The 18,736-nt window shown below is 32.4% G+C and overlaps 1 long non-coding RNA gene across 1 annotated transcript; it reads right to left on the bottom strand.

Annotated features, from left to right (window-relative positions):
- Positions 1-186: 186 nt before the first annotated feature.
- Positions 187-18,233, bottom strand: LOC143047068 (uncharacterized). The gene is made up of 7 exons (XR_012969391.1): positions 17,899-18,233; positions 17,285-17,448; positions 10,139-10,331; positions 6,253-6,363; positions 4,836-4,946; positions 1,628-1,843; positions 187-328 (listed from the first exon to the last, which is right to left on the bottom strand). It is a non-coding gene; the product is annotated as an uncharacterized LOC143047068 (long non-coding RNA).
- Between the last annotated feature and the right edge of the window lie 503 nt (positions 18,234-18,736).

Genomic DNA, 18,736 nt, shown 5'->3' with positions numbered 1-18,736 from the left:
AATGAAAATCTGCTTGTCAAAAAAGTCAGTTTAATCATCAGTTCAAGTTATTTTCATTTTATCTTGATTAAAATTCAAAGTTTAAAAATGTACTTGTGATGCAAAAATGTATTAGATTTGGTTGTAATTTCATCAGATTGAAGCCCTGGAATAACGACTTCTTAACTAACCATTAACCACCTATTCATGTCTGTAGCAGATGAACACCAGCCCTCAATTCCTTGCATTGCTCTGCTCTGGTGAATATCTTTATAGTTGGAGGATGTCTCTATTTGGTAATCCTTGATGTCACCCGTCGTCATCCCAAGACTACGCCCACAGCCTGTCGCTGAAAAAAAAATGTAATGCACCGGAGGAATGTTTTTAATAGTGAAGTATAACGATCAAGAGACAATGAATACGAAAGGGGAAAACATTTTAAATCAAGTAACCAAAATATAGTTAATTGTTTGAGAAGCATAATTATCAGTGGACATTGTAACCTTACTATTCAATTGTGTATGTTTCAATTGTCATATAAATAGGTTTTATCGTGTAAATCTGACTCTTTGAATTGTATAACATTCAAAATAACCATCCATTATTTCTCATTTTGAGTTTAACTTAGTTTACACAACAAATACAGAAGAAACGAGTAAATTAAAGACATAACTATAAGACCGATGCTTATATCTCATAAATCCATTGAAGAGATACAAATTAAGGTCAAATAAACCAGAGAGAATTACAGGAACTCCAAAAGGGGAGAACCTTATCAGTGTTTTCGTGGCAGCGTGTTCACCTCGCATATGGAAGTTGTGGCTTCCATCTATGGCCGAAACAATTGAAAGAATTGAAAAATCGTACTGCTCCACAGTAAGCATATGCAATTAAGGAGAAAAGTAAAGACTGTCATGAGTTAAACAAAAGTTGCAATCCGATTGGTCGACAGGGCAAGCGTCTCCTGTGATGTATGCATCACCCGTCATGTAAATGTACCCTCAGTTAAACTTTCGGGAATTTGACACAATCGATACAGATCACATGACTTTTCTGGTATTTACAGAACTACATGCCCAACAACGTGTTGCTAGTGAAGTGTTATAAAGACAAATAGCATCGGTCAATAAATTCGTGATTGTGATCATACCATTGTTGTAGTGTCGATATCTGTGTAATTTGGTCTTTTTTTAAGAGTTGTCTCATTGGCAATCATACCACATCTTCTTTTTTATAAGTAACGTATATCATTCAACGTGAAGAATCAGTGTTATGCTTCAGCGTTCACCAAACAAAAATTATGGTTACCATAGTAATGTTACACGGTCGCAATCATTGATTCCTTGACATTTTGTTTTTACCATTGGTATGTCCACTACTGACAATTTCGCAGTATTGTCGCTGTTGTGTTTCTTGCATAAACATTCATTTTTTTCTGATATCACATAAGGATGATGAGGGGCAACCTGTCCTAACCAATAATTTCCTTAAATTTGGGGTTGACTAGATTAAATGTAATTTCACTCCCTGGGTTGGCAATTCATAAAAATGAGTTTAAGTGAACATCTGGATAGTACATTTGTTTAATGATAACATTACATTCTTAGACTATCGAAATTGTTAAACGACTTCATGTTTAAATACTTACGAAGACCAAATACTTTTAAATCCATTAAAGCATCCAAGTAACTATCTTGCTCATATTCGAGTGTTAGTGTCACATACTGTCCGGTAATTGGACGACGACAGTTATATTCGTTCTCTGTAAGACCAAAGAAACATGCCCTGGCTCCTCTGTTTACAAAATTCCATTGCCTTTTACTAACGTACATTCCGTATAAGTCCTGAGGAGGAACTTTCGGAGCTGTAGAGATATAGCATGTACATAACTTAAACTTGATATCATTGTAGGTTCAATGATAGTGCTAATTAATTAACTCAATGTGTTTCTATGCCAGGTACCATGTTTAAAAGGATGCAATCATTCAATAATAATATTACTTATTTATATTCATATCCAATTTTACAGTAATAAAGAAGAGCATAAAGAAATGTTATATGATTACAAATGATTGGAATGTACACAGTTATAGGGCACTTTATGGCCTTCACCAATGACTAAATTCCTGCCGTAAGATATAAATCCTTTCATAATTAATTTCAAAACTGTCAGCCTAAAAGAGGGACGAAAGATACCTGAGGGATTAATGCTAAATATAGTAAATAATTGAAAATGGTATGCCAACGGCAACCATTGAAATACAGGCTCTTTGCGTGGTTCCGACACACACAAAATGCACAGGCGTTGAAAATTTCACATCATATACACCAACAAACGACCAAATTGTCCCATAGCAGATACTAACAAAACAATCAAAGTGCAATGATGGGAATATAAATGAATGCACTTACTGAAATCTAAATTAATGGCAATTCAAACTTATCAATAACTATGTTTCCCACGACTTTAATATAATTCATTCCAAAAAAAAAGAAATTAAATGTTAAGACGTCAAAATCAGCCTGATAATACACTGAATTTGGCCACTTAAAGATGTGATTGTCGATGGGATGTAAAAACAAAAGTGTTTATATTTGAAAGGAAGTAATTCAAATATGGTCATGTATTAATCTATTTAAAACAAAACCAATAATTGTTATGATAAAGCCAATATACAAAGATCTTATTACACCGATAACTTTTAAGTTAAAGTTTATTTAAATAGTTGGTAATTTTACCATATTTAAAAAACATCGTCCTAAAAATTAGGTGTGGTATTCCGTTATAAGTCAGTCTCTACCTGTACAACCAAACTTTGAAACCAACTTTTTTTCATTTATGAATAATTTTTACTTTGTCTTAAACAAATAGTTTTGAAACGAACCATTAGATTTTACCGGTTGGTGTTTTTCTAAACCAATATTGTAGAAGGTCATTGTAAATGCTTGATACAAGTAGTGAATTTGATCCATTAGATGTGGCTTTGAAAACATGTCATCGGATTACCGCAAACTTAATTTGGGAAAACTAAAAGCATCAAGAGCAGAACTCGCAATAAACTCTAGATAAAACAAAGAAATCACCAAAACCAAATACGGACATTTATAATACCTTTACAGTGACACATACATGCAATTGTATGTCTAATAATCAGATGCATTTGATGGAAAACACAAATAAATATATATTTGTACATAATTGCAGAGCTTACGAAATGGATATAAGATATCCCCGACGACAGTCGAGGTATATACAATTTATCGTTTAGTAGAGTGAGAATGAATAAGCATTGCATTATGAAGTGTTTACACACTTATATATTCATATAATAACAAGAGGAAAACATTGTTTGATTTATACCAATATAGTTTTTGTTTGTATGTCACTAAGAATGTATTTTCTTTCTATCACAAGTATAAATTTTTATCATTTTTTCAAAATCTGTTGCTCTATCTTTCTCTCTGTTTGAAGCACGTACCATTTTTGTATTTCTTAAATGAGTAGGTTTTCAGATTTTCTTTTGACAAATTTATGGGTTCAAAGTTCTTTTTACTCTTAATTGGAGAAATGAATGTTGGTCAAATTATCTTACGGCGTGTGTTTTTTTCCAAAGAACAATAAGATAATTTAAAGTATGTACTATAAAAAAGCATGTAATATTTCAACATTTAAAAAAATATATATATACGATAAACAAAAATGACGATTCGAAAACAAGAAAATCTTTTAAAAGAGAGGTGAAAGAGATATTCAAAACAAAAAGTCGAGAATGAAACTACAACGTCATTGTAGTAACAAAGACTAACAAACGACAACCAGCTGCATACACAACACCGATAGGAAAATCTGAGCAGTACTGGCATTAACTGGCTTCACTTTTATTAATATTCACGCATGACTTATCTTCTTCATATGTTACATTCCTTAACGGAAAAATATTATCTTAATCAACATGGTTTCAAATGTTTTAGAGAGATTTTAAAAGCACAATCAACACAAAAAACTGCACACTCAACATCTATTTGGAAACAAGTAAATAAATTTAGTGTAAGTATTTCTGCATCGCTTTTAATGCAAAGCATACAATAAAGGTATAGAAATGGTCTTTTGTTTTGTTAACACAATGTTGGCAATTTAATTGAATTTGATGCGAGAGGTTTAGCCAGCTATAAAACCAGGTTGAGTCTATCATTTTCTACATAAGAAAATGTATGTTCCAAAAGAGGGACGAAAGATACCTGAGGGACAATCAAACTCATAAATCGAAAATAAACTGACAACGCCATGGCTAAAAATGAAAAGGAAAAACAATAGCACACACGACACTACACAGAAAACTAAAGAATAAACAACACAAACCCCACCAAAAACCAGGGGTGATCTCAGGTGCTCCGGAGGGTAAGCAGATCGTGTTAGGAATATGACAGTTGTTATCCATTCGTTTGGTGTGTTAGCTTTTGATTTATCCATTTTATTAAGGACTTTCCGTTTTGAATTTTCCTCGGAGTTCAGTTTTTTTGTGATTTTACTTTTTTTTTTCAATTATGAGAATATTCTACTCATTCGTATATTCTTCTAAATTAGGATTAAGAAAAAAAACACAATGCAACTGCTTGTTGGAACACTTGAAAAGTCGCATAAAACATAGGACAGAAGAAAAATACAAGAATTAGAAAATTTTCTACATAAATAAAGGCAACAGCTGAATACCCTATTCAAAAGTCATAAATTGATCAATAGAAAACAACTTTTGAAACAGAAACCGAGAGAAACACATCAACTATAAGAGGATAACAACGGATCAACAGAACTATAACAATAAAATATTCATGTCCGGCATTTACATAAGACTTACTTCTTATATCTCGTTTAATAACATGAGTGACGACGATAAACTGTTGAAGATCGATCTGAATCCATGGTCTGTATGTGTATTCTGTATAAAATACTTCACCTGGTTGATTCACTGTACAAAAATAAAAACTATGAGTAAAACATTCTGTGTAAATTGTTTATACCTATAAAAATCGTCATAGAGATGTTCTTAGATTTGATAAAATGTAATAATAGTATGACGTTTTAAGCGTACACTTCACGTCCAGTAATTCATAATCTGGCCAACGCTCAGCACCAAATTTTGGAAGCAAAAATATATAAAACCAGTATAAGTGTATTCTTCTGTAGGGCTGTAATTTCACCTTTCAAACCTAATACCTACATGTAATACCGTTCCTGATAAACTGTTAATCTCTCAGATGTCAGTGTTTGGTACTGACATAATATATACAATTTTTTTAATAAAAATTCTCAGTTTATATATTAAGAAATTATTCAGAAACGAAGGTCCTAACTCACGTAAGCAAGGATAACTATTATGTGTAGGTCCTTTGTTATCATGTAAGTGTATTTACACAAACATGGCTTTAAATGTTCAGGTTAGAACCTTCCTAATGAAGGTAAAGCTAATTAGCGCGTTGGACTCAAGAAATTAATACATTTCTATGTCATTGTTTATAACCTCATCCTTTGGTCTATGTTGGATAATGTGTCACATTTGCAGTCCTTCAATATTTCATTCTCATTTGAGTGAGACAACTCTCCATCCAAGTCACAATTTATAAAAGTAAACCATTAAAGGTCAAGGTACTGTCTTCAACACGCAGCCTTGGCTCACACCGAACAGCAAGCTATAATGGGCCCCAGAAAATACTAGTGTAAAACCATTCAAACGGAAAAACCAACGATCTAATCTATATTAAAAACGAGAAACGAGAAAAACTTATGAACCACATCAACAAACGACAACTACTGAACATCAGATGCCTGATTTAGGACAGGTGCAAACAATTGCAGCGGGATTTAACGTTTATATGGTTCTAAACCGTCTCCCTTATCTGAAACAATAGTGTAACATCACAACATAGAGACACACTAAACAATATCAATTGGAATGGCTTAAATCAATCAAAAATCGTAGTAACACAAATGAGCATACGCTGAACGAATAAATTTGATCTATAATACAATGTAAATACAATAAAAATTAGGGATGAATAATTAAAGTAAAAGTAATATACCACTGTGAAATGCTAAACACTTTCAGAAAAACTTACGTCATATTATACACAGGTAAATGAAAATAATTACAAGTAAACATTAAATAACAAAAAAGCATTACAAATAGTATCAACGGGTCAAATTAACAAGAAAGTAAGATTTGAGAGTTATACCAATAATGTCTAACATATATCTCACTATTGAATATACTTTACCTTCATCAACTACAAAGTTCGGGTTGTTGGTTGGTGATTTCACGTATGGCGATGAGTATACTGGCCTTCCAAGACTGTACGAACCTGATAACCAAGGGGAATTCTGTGGACCTAGAACATATCGAGGAAAAGTTATACAAATCAGAAATCAAAAATCAAATTATTGTTCTTTCCTGAATATAAGTGAAGATACATGTCATCATTTAGTATAAAAGAAAAAAAGTGAATAAAATGTTTCATCGATTTGAGGGCACCGGACCGATGTGATAAATTTTATTGCAGGTAAATACTTGAAGTGTGTAATGAAATGAAATATACTAAACAACATGTTAATCCAACAAAAAATTGAAAATATAACAACAGGAACCGTCTCGTGTTAACTTAGTCAGAGGTTATATAAAAACTTAATTTTTCGAAAAAGATCATTTTAAACATAAGAGCATACAGTACGTCAAATCCTTTAAATGTTATAATTCTGTTTTCCAAATAAGACAAAGTATTGCATCATTTTTTGTAGAGATCTTATTGTTTCAGCTTCTTATTAATGTGTTTGTGTATTATACATTTTATCGATATCTTTTACTGATGATGAGATATCGTTTTGGGGTATAAAAAACTAATTTTTACATAGATTAAACCATTGGTTTTCCCGTTTGAATGGTTTTACATTAGATATTTCGGGGCCCTTTGTAGCTTGCTGTGCGATGTGAGCCAAGACTCAGTGTTGAATATCGTACTTTGACCTTTAATGATTTAATTTGATAAATTGTGACTCTGATGGAAATTATCTCATAATCACGCGTACCACATCTTCTTATATCTAAGTTATTTGCATTATTATCAAAATAAAAATAATTGCTTGTCTTATTTTAAGACTGATGATGACTTTTGACCTGGATTTAGCTACTGATTATGAAATGTTTATGTTTGTCCGTATTTTGAAACAGGGTACGATACAAGAGGGACTTGAGAGGTAGAAAACCGAAGAAAAGACAATCAACAATCCCTAAAACATTTCACTTTCTAAATTCAGAATACAATTAAAGCCTGGGGTTGAACTCAGATGCCCCAGAAGGGTTAGAAATTAAGACATGTTTCCATATTTATCTTTTATAAGATAGTTGTTTGACTTTTGATGGTTCAACGACTGCTATAAAACTGTTTTCTATAAGGTGCAAGTAATAACTACGAGGAATACATGTTAGTCTTTCTGGATTCCCTGGCCTTGGACTCATATACATGGATCATTGGTTATGTTAATAGATATAGGAAGATGTGGTGTGAGTGTCAATGAAACAACTCTCCATCCAAATAACAATTTATAAAAGTAAACCATTATAGGTAAATGTACGGCCTTCAACACGGAGCCTTGGCTCACACCGAACAAAAAGCTATAAAGGGCCCCAAAATTACTAGTGTAAAACCATCCAAACGAGAAAACCTACGGTCTTATCTATATAAAAAAAAAAACGAGAAACGAGAAACACGTATAAATTACATAAACAAACGACAACTACTGTACATCAGATTCCTGACTTAGGACAGGTGCAAAAATTTGCACCGGGATTAAACGTTTTAATGGTACCAAACCTTCTCCCTTTTTCTGAAACAATAGCATAACACCACAACATAGAAAACCACACGATAAAATATCAACTGGAAGGCTTAACTCAATAAAAAAAAACGTAAATTAACACACTATGAACGAATAAATTTGATCTGCGATATCTGAATGCAAATGCACAGTTAATAAAATATAAGAGAAAAACATTCCAGGCCAAAAAGCAAACAAACAAGTCCAAACAAAGCCATGGTAAGACAAAACCGCAAAATATTTAACCCTTCGAAAATAATCACTTTTGAAAAAAACCGGTTTTAATAATATCTACAGGTAAATAAAAAATAACTTTGTCGTTTTAGGTATACTTCTTATGTGTATAAATTCTTCCAATAATTAGGAATACCAAGAAAGTTCTGTCATATAAATACATAATTTAACACTAGATACAAGTTGGGGTGAATATCAACAATAAAACTATACAAATAGAGCTACCTAAAACTTCCCTGTACAGATTTAAGGAGAATAATCTTGATGTTCATACAAATGTAGTAAGAAGAAGTGAAAATTAGTAGATATTCCAAATAATCAAAGCTGGTATATAGACAAAAAAACATTATAACCAGTATCAACAGGTAGAATAAACAAGAAAATACGATTTGAGAGTACTCGCAGTTACTGACAGCTAGTTAAAAGCCAAAAACAATTTATAATGAAAAACCATGCATCAGAGACTAAAATCAACTAAAACACATCCCAGGGATTTAGTATTTTAACGTCATGAACAGTTAGAGAAAACATGACTTGTGCAATGCCAAAAATAAATGTATCGACTTCTTTAGAGATAAAAACTAACGTGTGTGTGTGTCTCTATACATCCCGCCTCAAAAGAAGATACAATTTAATTATGTTTTAATTTGCTAATGACAAAATCGATATTAGTGCCAATGTAAACTATATTCAGATATCTAATTACAATATTGGTACGATAACACTTAATTATAAGTTTGTTTAAAGGTTCGATGAGTTTACACGGATCACATAGTGATTTCCTCGCTTTAAGTACAATATTACCGTAAAATTTAGGAAAAACATACAGGTTCAGCTAAATTTACTAATCAAATCTTTGTATCTTTGAAAGAATTTAGTAAAAGTTTTAAGTAATTTATGGTATCGAAATCCCTGACACAATAATTTCCCAGTGATGCATTGACTACGTTCGTTAAAATCTATGACATCAGAACACACACGGGCATACCGAACGAGTTGGGATATATAAACACCGTATGATAGAGCCAAAGGCACATCGCCGTCTAAAAAAGGAAAATTAACAATAGGAAATGAAAAATCGTCTCTTTTGTCGTAAATTTAAGTATGTAGTTTCCCGTTAGAAATTGAAATGTCTCAATCTAGAAACGGACAACTGCTGCTGTTTATGTTAGATTTAGTTAAAGTAAGTTCTTTTGGGTAAATTTCGGAAGTATATTTAGAGAACTCTGGATTATTCAACGAAAAGATATCATCCAGATAACGGTAGGTATTTTTGGATGTATCAACCAAATATAACAATGATTGGTCTTTACTGAGTTTAGTCATAAACTGAGATTCATAGCAATAAAGAATTAAATCTGCTATAAAAGGGGCACAGTTAGTGCCCATAGAAATACCTACTACCTGACGATACACTTTATCGGCAAAACGTACATAAATGTTATCTAGCAGAAAATTTAAAGCTTCAATCATATCCTCACATTTCCAGTAAGAGTATCTAGCATACTTTCCTTTTTACATTGAAGACCTGTTGGTGACCTTCTGCTGTTGTTTTTTATTTGGTCGGGTTGTTGTCTCTTTGACACATTCCCCATTTCCATTCTCAATTTTATTTAAACGAGTTACAGCAAATAAAATTACAATGAGATTTTTTGAAAGACCATTTTATCAAATACAAAAACTTTTTCTTTATAAGATTGTGTGGAAGTGTAGTGTACAGAGTACAGAAATCATAACTGTCAACAGAATTATAAGGACCATCAAAAGCATGTATTTTATGTTAATTTTATGTGATACCGGTAGTAGAACCTTATTTCTGACAGAATTTCAACATAATGTTTAATCATGATAGGTTAATCATCCATGACATTACGTGTGTGTACTATTGTTCGTGTTACAATTTTTTGAACTGATTTTAAGAGCGTATGGGGTTGTTTTTTTTTTTTTTTTTTGTATCGTAAGCTTAAAGCAAGAAACAGAAGATAAAAAAAAATGTGTCAAAGTATCGTAAACATTTGATATGTATCATACGTGCATATACAAAGATTAAATACCAACCTAAAGGATAAAAAGCATAATTGTAGCTTTCCGGTTGATAGAAACAAAAGGTAATTCCGACATGTGTATCTGATATGGTCAAATTAGGAATCGTTCCATGAAAGTCCCAATAGATACCCCGTCTTGACATGTATATCGTGTCTTCGATTACAGTCATGTCATTAATCGGTTCGCAACTTTCTGTACTTGGACCCTATTGTATGCAATAGAAAAACAAGTTCTATCATTATCATCAATATGATTTATACTTCCTTTCAAAAAAAGTTATTGTATCAAACAAAGGTACAATACAAATAGTGTAATGCTTTTTCAGCCAAAGGACATTGAAATTAAATTTCAAGCACTCATCGTCGTTTTATTATATAAAACGGTGTAAGTAGATAGAAGATGCAAAAATGTACTTTATTCGGACAGTAAATAGTTATCAAAGGTACCAGTATAATAGTTTAATACGCCATGCATGCCACTGGTTCTCCGTTAAAGCGCCCATTTTATGACGTTATTTTGTCCCACCGTAAGAAAGCAAACCTAACGACTTCCAGTTATATACCCGTAGCTTGTTATACTTATATATCTGAGAGTTTTGAATTTCTTCATTATCTATATTTTTAATTTTTATAAAGGTTAGTACATATTGCACCACGATCGTGATCGTACCGGCCGTCCATAATGTTTTCTTTGAATTGCTGAAATTTCCGTTGATGGATAAAAGACCAACCAGGACAAAATATTAAGTACATTATAGAGTGTAATATGAGTTTAATTTGATTATAAGGTTACCATAAACAATTTTATTTATAACAATGGTCATTTATTCCAAGTTACATCAGTCTGAAAAACGAAGCAAAGTTGAAAACTGTAGAGATTTGTTAAGCGTGTAATCTCCGTGGAATAGCCAATTCTTAAAAAACATCAATTTTGAAAATAAATTCCACATACAACAGATCGATATCGTTGTCAACATTAAATTTTAGTACAACTTCAATCTTTAGATATATATATTATGGTTCATAAATGACGAAATCGTCGAAATGTAACCTCCGTGGAATGTAATCTCCGTTGACATTTTGGTAAAGAGTGCTTTCTATCACGTCCGCACTTTTATCGAGTACGGCATGCCAAATAAACATATAAGATAGTTAAAATGGATGGCGGATATATCACTTACAATTCAATAATATATTGTAATTCAGACGACATAAGAAGACACCATGTAACAATTTTTATTAATCAATAATTATTGTTTGAGTGTAACAGTGTTGCTTCTTTCTCAAATCTAGAAGAAGAAAAGAAAAAAACGAACCGGATGTTTTTATATCAATTGTAATGCATGTAAATAATTTAGACCTGTTTTCAATATTTAAGATATATATGAAGTTTCTATGATTAATATAAATTTGGTACCGAATTCAATACGATTTAACAATTATGCAATTGCAAGAAGCTATAAAAATTGTTCTTTCTTTTTTCGTGTTGCACAAGGAGAGAAGCTTTTAATTTCTTTCATCGAAATTACGACGTCGGTTGGAAGGGCATTATACTTTGTCCGCTACATTTTATAACAACACCTTGAACAACATTCTTTTCGAAATTAAAAGCAGTTCAATAGATTAACAAAACTATCCGTCAAAATGCTATATATTACGGTCTGTATTAGGGGAGGAGATCTACATTTCTGTATTCTATAATTCTTTTAGCCATGTTTCTCTATTCAGTTAGAAATATATGCCCTTCTATGTAAAATTCTTGGGTTCAGTTCCTGCATTTGAAAACTTCCGTATATAACATTTTGACAATATATATTGTCTTGTCTGTATCAAAAATATACGTACGACGACACTTCTCCGTATAGCCCCTCTTTTTTTATTCTGTCACTGTACTGCATAAATGATACCAAGGAGGTTATATTACATCTAATATAACCTCCTTGATGATACCATGTTTAAAATAAGTATAAAACTTGGAAAAAAAAAGTATTTCAAATTCTTCAAATATTTGGATATCTGGGATAATAAACAAAAGTAAAGATGATATGAGGTATATTTTATCATATTTTCCTTGTGATTCGAGGTACTAATAATGAGGAGCTGAACGTTCAGTTTTATAACAGTGACAGTACCGGTAGCTAACCGACATTAAGAGAAATCGCAAATCGAATAAAATAAAAATGTGATCACCAAAAAGATTTTATCATTGATTACTTAATATATCTGTCCAACAAAATATAGAAAGAAACATTGCTTATCAATCAATTGTTTTGGTGTAAAGTGAAATATATTTGATATATGTTGGTACTAAAAAATGTTACATCCAAAAAATTGAAGACAATGTCTGCCGTCCTCGAGCATCAGTATGAAAATTAAGACGTACGAATTATGACAATGTTTTGATTCTGCAAATCCTTACAATTCCAATCAATGGTCAATTTATATATTTTGGAATTATTAAGATACCTAAGGTTTTAAACTCCATCAATCAATGTTACATTCGACTAATTTGACTTTTCTTTGTGTGTCATTTTTGTCATACATTTTGTATAGCTCATCAACTCTTTCTATTCTTTCATATCTTTGGATTTCAAATACTTGTCGCTGAGGCGTAAATGATGAAGATTAATCAAAGATAGTGCCCGCTTCGGACGCATGAAATTTATAACTTTTTTTTCGACCACTATTGTAGATCTTTTTGTTGCTTATTGGATTATCGTGGTCTGACATCTGTCACGAACTATTTTTTTCTAAGGTGAATAAAATTAAATAATTGCTGACGCAATGCACGAGAAGGATGTAAGGTTAAATTTGCTTACAATAGGAAACGAAATGACAAGTTAACTCATGCAAGATCGTGATTTTGGCGAAAAACACTGAACGGATGCTTATAAATGTATAAAATTTGCGTCGCTTATTTCATTTGACCAGTTGCGTTTACAACCAATTTGAAAGTTCAACGTTTCTTTCGAAATGATCTACTAGAATATTGTCAATAATGCATTTATGTGCAGAAAACGGAAAGTTTCATTTATCTTTAAATCATTTATTTCTGTTATTTTAAATTCACCATATTCTTATTTTTCATAATTATTTTTTAATCTATAAACCACCTCCTATATCTTTGATTAATTCAAATAACTATATGATATTCATGCGGAATATGATGCATAGTACTATTAGTATAAGAGGATGTACAAAAAGAAGCTGTTCAATTGGTCGTTACGTTACTGGCTGTCTAAAAATCGAAGTTGCGAGATTAATAGGCTACAACTAACCAACAAAGAGGATGAATAAAATATCTATGAAAAATGATTTTATATTTATATTTTGCTGGATCATTTTTTGTCGTGTCTCTCTCATCATCTATTTTTTTTTAAATTTATATTGAACCTTTTTAAATTCTTTATCAGCGAAAAACCCATGTAACATCTTATTTATTTGTTGAATATTGTTCTCCCGCTCATAAATCTGCATGAAGTATTTGCCACTGTACGTTCAGAAAACATCAATCAATTAATCATATCTCCTTTGAAGTTGAAGTAATATACTAACTGTAAACATCAAATAAGCGATTCGTTTAAATTTTAGTCAGATATTATCAGTTACACAGTGTGTTAGTGAATACGATAAATTCGGGGTCAGTAAATTCCATAAGGGGTTTGAGCGAAAATAGAACCTCATATGGAATTTACTGACCCTGTATATCGTATCAGTTCACTGACACACTGTGTAACGAATTTTAGACTCGAGTCTCATTTGCAATCATACCACATCTTCTTCATAGTTATATTTAAGTGTTCAATTGTTCAATTTTAAGAAACATACTCCCATTGGTCTGCTATATATATATAAAATACTGATAGACACTTCTCGTCTCTCTCCTAATTGTTTTTCCAAAATTTCAATACAATGAACATACAGGTATTAAGGAATATCAAAGGAAGTAACCCATCAAAGATACAAGATCATCATGTCAAGAAATCCTCGCTAAAAATTACGGTCGACCTCCTACGGCAGTCATTAGAAGCTAAAGATTTGATTTCATTCAAGAAATTAATTTATGACCTTCATGTACGTGTCGCTTAGAACACGGCCATATATCGAATGGTCAATATTAATCATCCATGTGATTTGCTCTCATGATGGGGTGTTTGCAGAATTTCAACGGAGGCAATTTCTTGGCATGGGAGAAAGGAAGAAAGACCATTCACAATTTGTCTTACATTTGTTTTTCTCTTTTTTAATTAAATAAAAAAAAATAAACCTTTCAAATATACATGTAGAGTTCATAAGATACAAATATTCCCTGTGGACACCTCCCCCCTTTTATTTGTGCTCTCTATTTTCAACCCTCGAATTAAGCTTAGGAATCTTATTTAAATTAAAACCTTGCTTTCTAACCAATTTATTCATTTACCGGACCGGCAACTTTCTTTATTTAATACGAAAATCTACAGTGCCGTTATACACATGCATGTTGTTTGCTTGGAGTCCCCGCCCGAAAAGAAAGAAATAGTCCAACTCCAAGATACTATATTCCTGCATCACGTGATTTTTACCACGTGGAGCTTACATTTGAATAAATACCGAATATGGAAAGTGAAACTACAATTCAAAACATAAAGTCCGAAGGCACAAATAAAAGAAAGGGTTTTTTTGGCAAAGGGTGCGGGTAAATTCTCTCTGTGTTCAAAATATACATGAAATATTTGCCACTGCCCCTTTTCTTTCTATGAATTCTAACCCTGAGTTTTCTATCTGTTACTCCATGCCAAGAAATCCTCGCTAAAAATTACGGTCGACCTCCTACGGCAGTCATTAGAATCTAAAGATTTGATTTCATTCAAGAAATTAATTTATGACCTTCATGTACGTGTCGCTTAGAACACGGCCATATATCGAATGGTCAATATTAATCATCCATGTAATTTGCTCTATGGGGTGTTTGCAGAATTTCAACGGAGGCAATTTCTTGGCATGACAAGGGTTGTGCTTCGGCTTCGAAAGAATTTTTCAAAACAGTTCAAAGCAAGAAATTCATGCGTTATACGCTGTACTTGTGCATTTTGAAATTAAAACAGTTGATTTATATATATGTTTTCGATATTAATATGACCACATCAATGATAATTCATGGTAACACAGATTGGTAAATAGGATGATGACGAAAGAGAGGAGGATTCACTGGCGAATTATATGCATATTTGGGTTGAAAGCATGTTAATACGATTTTATTATTTCTTCTGCTTTGTACAAGACTGAAATGCTGAGTCGATTGTTTATCGTACTAGTTCATACAGAAAAGGCCAAATTGAAGATTTATCACCTTAATATGTGTTAAAGAGATAACAAACAGACTTTTATATATATATTAATAATAATGCAAACATGGCTGAATATCATGCTTAAATTTCAACTAACAAGAAAAAGAAATAAAAGTTTACGTGAATCAATAAAAAAAAGTTTTTAGCATTTTGGCATTGAAAATCACGACGTCAAAGGAAGTAAAATGACGTTAAATGTTTTTTTTTTTATTGTTTTATCATCTAAACTGTCTCGATCATTACAAATTAACGGTAGCACATTACATGCTGAAATTTATAGGGTGGATAGAATACACTATGAAGATGTTCTATGTTCTTTATAAACAAGTTTCGCAGTAATTTATATTTTATCATTTTTTACTCTGACGTTGGGCGCTTTAACGGAGAACTAGTGACGCGCGTTTCGTCTTAAGACTCATCGGTGACGCTTAGATCAAAATAGTTATAGAGCCAAACAAGTACAAAGTTGAAAAGCATTGAGGACCCAAAATTCCAAAAAGTTGTGCCAAATACGCCTAAGGTAATCTATGCCTGGGATAAAAAAAATCCTTAGTGTTTCGAAAAATTCATAGTTTTGTTAACAGGAAATTTATAATAAAAAAAAATGACCATATAATTGATATTCATGTCAACACCATAGTTCTAACTACTGGGCTGGTGATACCCTCGGTGACGAAATATACACCAGGAGTGGCATCGACCCAGTTGTGTAAATAGTTATCAAAGGTACCAGGATTATAACTTGATATGCCAGACGCGCGCTTCGTCTACATTTATTAGACTCATCAGTGACGCTCAGATCAAAATAGTTATTAAGCCAAACAAGTACACATTGAAGTAACATTTGAATGGTGAAATTCAGTATATCTACAATACATTGGCATGACACGGGTTATGTTCTTCTTATATATGTTATGATGGTATGATACTAAACCCCTAAAGGGAAGGATTGTGCCTGATGTTCATATGATGAAATCATAATCTTTCAGTCAGTTTAATTGAAGTCTGGAGCTGGCATGTCAGTTAACTGCTAGTAGTCTGTTGTTATTTATGTATTATTGTCATTTTGTTTATTTTCTTTGGTTACATCTTCTGACATCAGACTCGGACTTCTCTTGAACTGAATTTTAATGTACGTATTGTTATACGTTTACTTTTCTACATTGGCTAGAGGTATAGGGGGAGGGTTGCGATCTCACAAACATGCTTAACCCCGCCGCATTTTTGCGCCTGTCCCAAGTCAGGAGCCTCTGGCCTTTGTTAGTCTTGTATTATTTGAATTTTAGTTTCTTGTGTACAATTTGGAAATTAGTATGGCGTTCATTATCACTGAACTAGTATATCTTTGTTTAGGGGCCAGCTGAAGGACGCCTCCGGTGCGGGAATTTCTCGCTACATTGAAGATCTGTTGGTGACCTTCTGCTGTTGTTTTTTTCTATGGTCGGGTTGTTGTCTCTTTGGCACATTCACCATTTCCATTCTCAATTTTATTGTTGTTTTATAATTTTGAGGTCCGAAAGTTTTGCCAAAGCATATCCTCTTCTTAAGAAGGGATTGAAAAAAACTACATTACATCAACAGCATTAACATACCAGTCAAAAACATCTTTTTTGTGACTTATTATTTCTATTTCTGTGATGACTTTTACGAAAATATACCTTTGTTTTTGTATCTAGCATTGCATACTGATTTGTCTTCTTCCTGGCTTTTATACTGATAATTCACAATAAAACATATAATCTAAACTAAGTTAATGACGACGCTCTTGCTTCTTAACTCGTTGAATTGACGGTTCACCAACAGCATTTTCATATACAAAAGATTTACTTTACCTTCAATAATACGAACGGGTAATTATGTGGAAATACTTCGGACAAAGTGCTGTTACTATCTTCCTTGCAGCAAAATGTCACGCTAGATGAATTCTCTGGATGAATACCGAATCCTACCATATCACTGTGATAGCCTCTTATAGTCATGTTGCCTCCTTTGAAACCTACATTTTTATGTTTAATGCTCAGTTAATTGATCAGTATCATATTTTATCATCTAAAATATTACTTACACCTACTGTTCTTTTTAAGAAAATTAAATTCTTAAGTTTAATTAATTATTTCAGAAAAATGTGATAGATGTGTCGTTAAATGCTGAATATCATATTTTTGGTGTGGGTTTTTTTTTAACCTAATATGCGGTTAAATGCTGAATATCATATTTTTGGTGTGTGTGGTGGTTTTTTTTAACCTAATAAGTTTTCTAGTTTATTACTTTAATTTGTTATTCAGAGTCTTTTAAAGTTCGTCTTGCGATCTGGATTTTGCCATTTGTTGAAGCTAAATGATGACAAACATACAAGAAAATAGTGACAGATATATTCGGGGGGTTCCTATCATATGACACATACAAATAAATACTTGAAATGGAATATCTTAACCAAACAAATTACCCTTTGCACATCCTTTTCCGATATCGTACATACAAAAATTTCCCTGTGCTGCTTGTAGTCTAGAAGAATCATCACCATCTTGAACACAAAAATTCAGCTGGACACTTCTCTTCGAATAAGGCCCCAAAATGTACAAATCTTTCGAATGTGGTATATGGAATACTTTGTTTCCATCACCTACTATGTAATCTGTTCCATTGCTCTCCCAGTACATATCATTTGATGAAACTGGTAGTGTCAAGTTTATATATCTAGTATCCCAGTCACCTTCAGGACATCCATATATGCTGGCTGGTAGCGCGTAGCTTCCTTTGGGCCAGATAGGTGGAGGCTTTATACCTGTAAAAGTAAGACCAAACATCTTTTTTATACGAGGGAACATTTGCTACCGTCCGTTGCATGTCATTCCTGTCAAAAGTTATTTTATCAAAGCAGATATGGAATAAATCATGTCTGAACCGTTTCAGTATCCTCCGCTACTAATTTGTTTGTCTTTTCTCGCTGTATTGAAGACCCATTGGTGGCTTTTGGCTGTTTTCAGATGTTTGGTCGGGTTGTTTTCGCTTTGACACATTCCTCATTTCCTTTCTCAATTTGATTAAACTGGAGCCGTCAAGGCAACAGTAGTATACCGTTGTTCAAATGTCATAAATCGATTGAGAAAAAATTAATCCGGGTTACAAACTAAAACCGAGGGAAACATATCAACTATATAAATCGAATGCGATAAAACAATACAATGTGCCAAATTTAATGCGAGTACAGTTAAATAAACCCTTACGTGACCCTGTATACGATGCAAATAGAAGAGTCGACATAAATCAAATCAGATGTAAAA

This window comes from Mytilus galloprovincialis, chromosome 9 (assembly GCF_965363235.1).
Source record: "Mytilus galloprovincialis chromosome 9, xbMytGall1.hap1.1, whole genome shotgun sequence".
Lineage (NCBI taxonomy): Eukaryota > Metazoa > Mollusca > Bivalvia > Mytilida > Mytilidae > Mytilus > Mytilus galloprovincialis.
The sequence above is the reverse complement of the archived record's forward strand: the minus strand, read 5'-3'. Positions and strand labels throughout refer to the sequence as shown.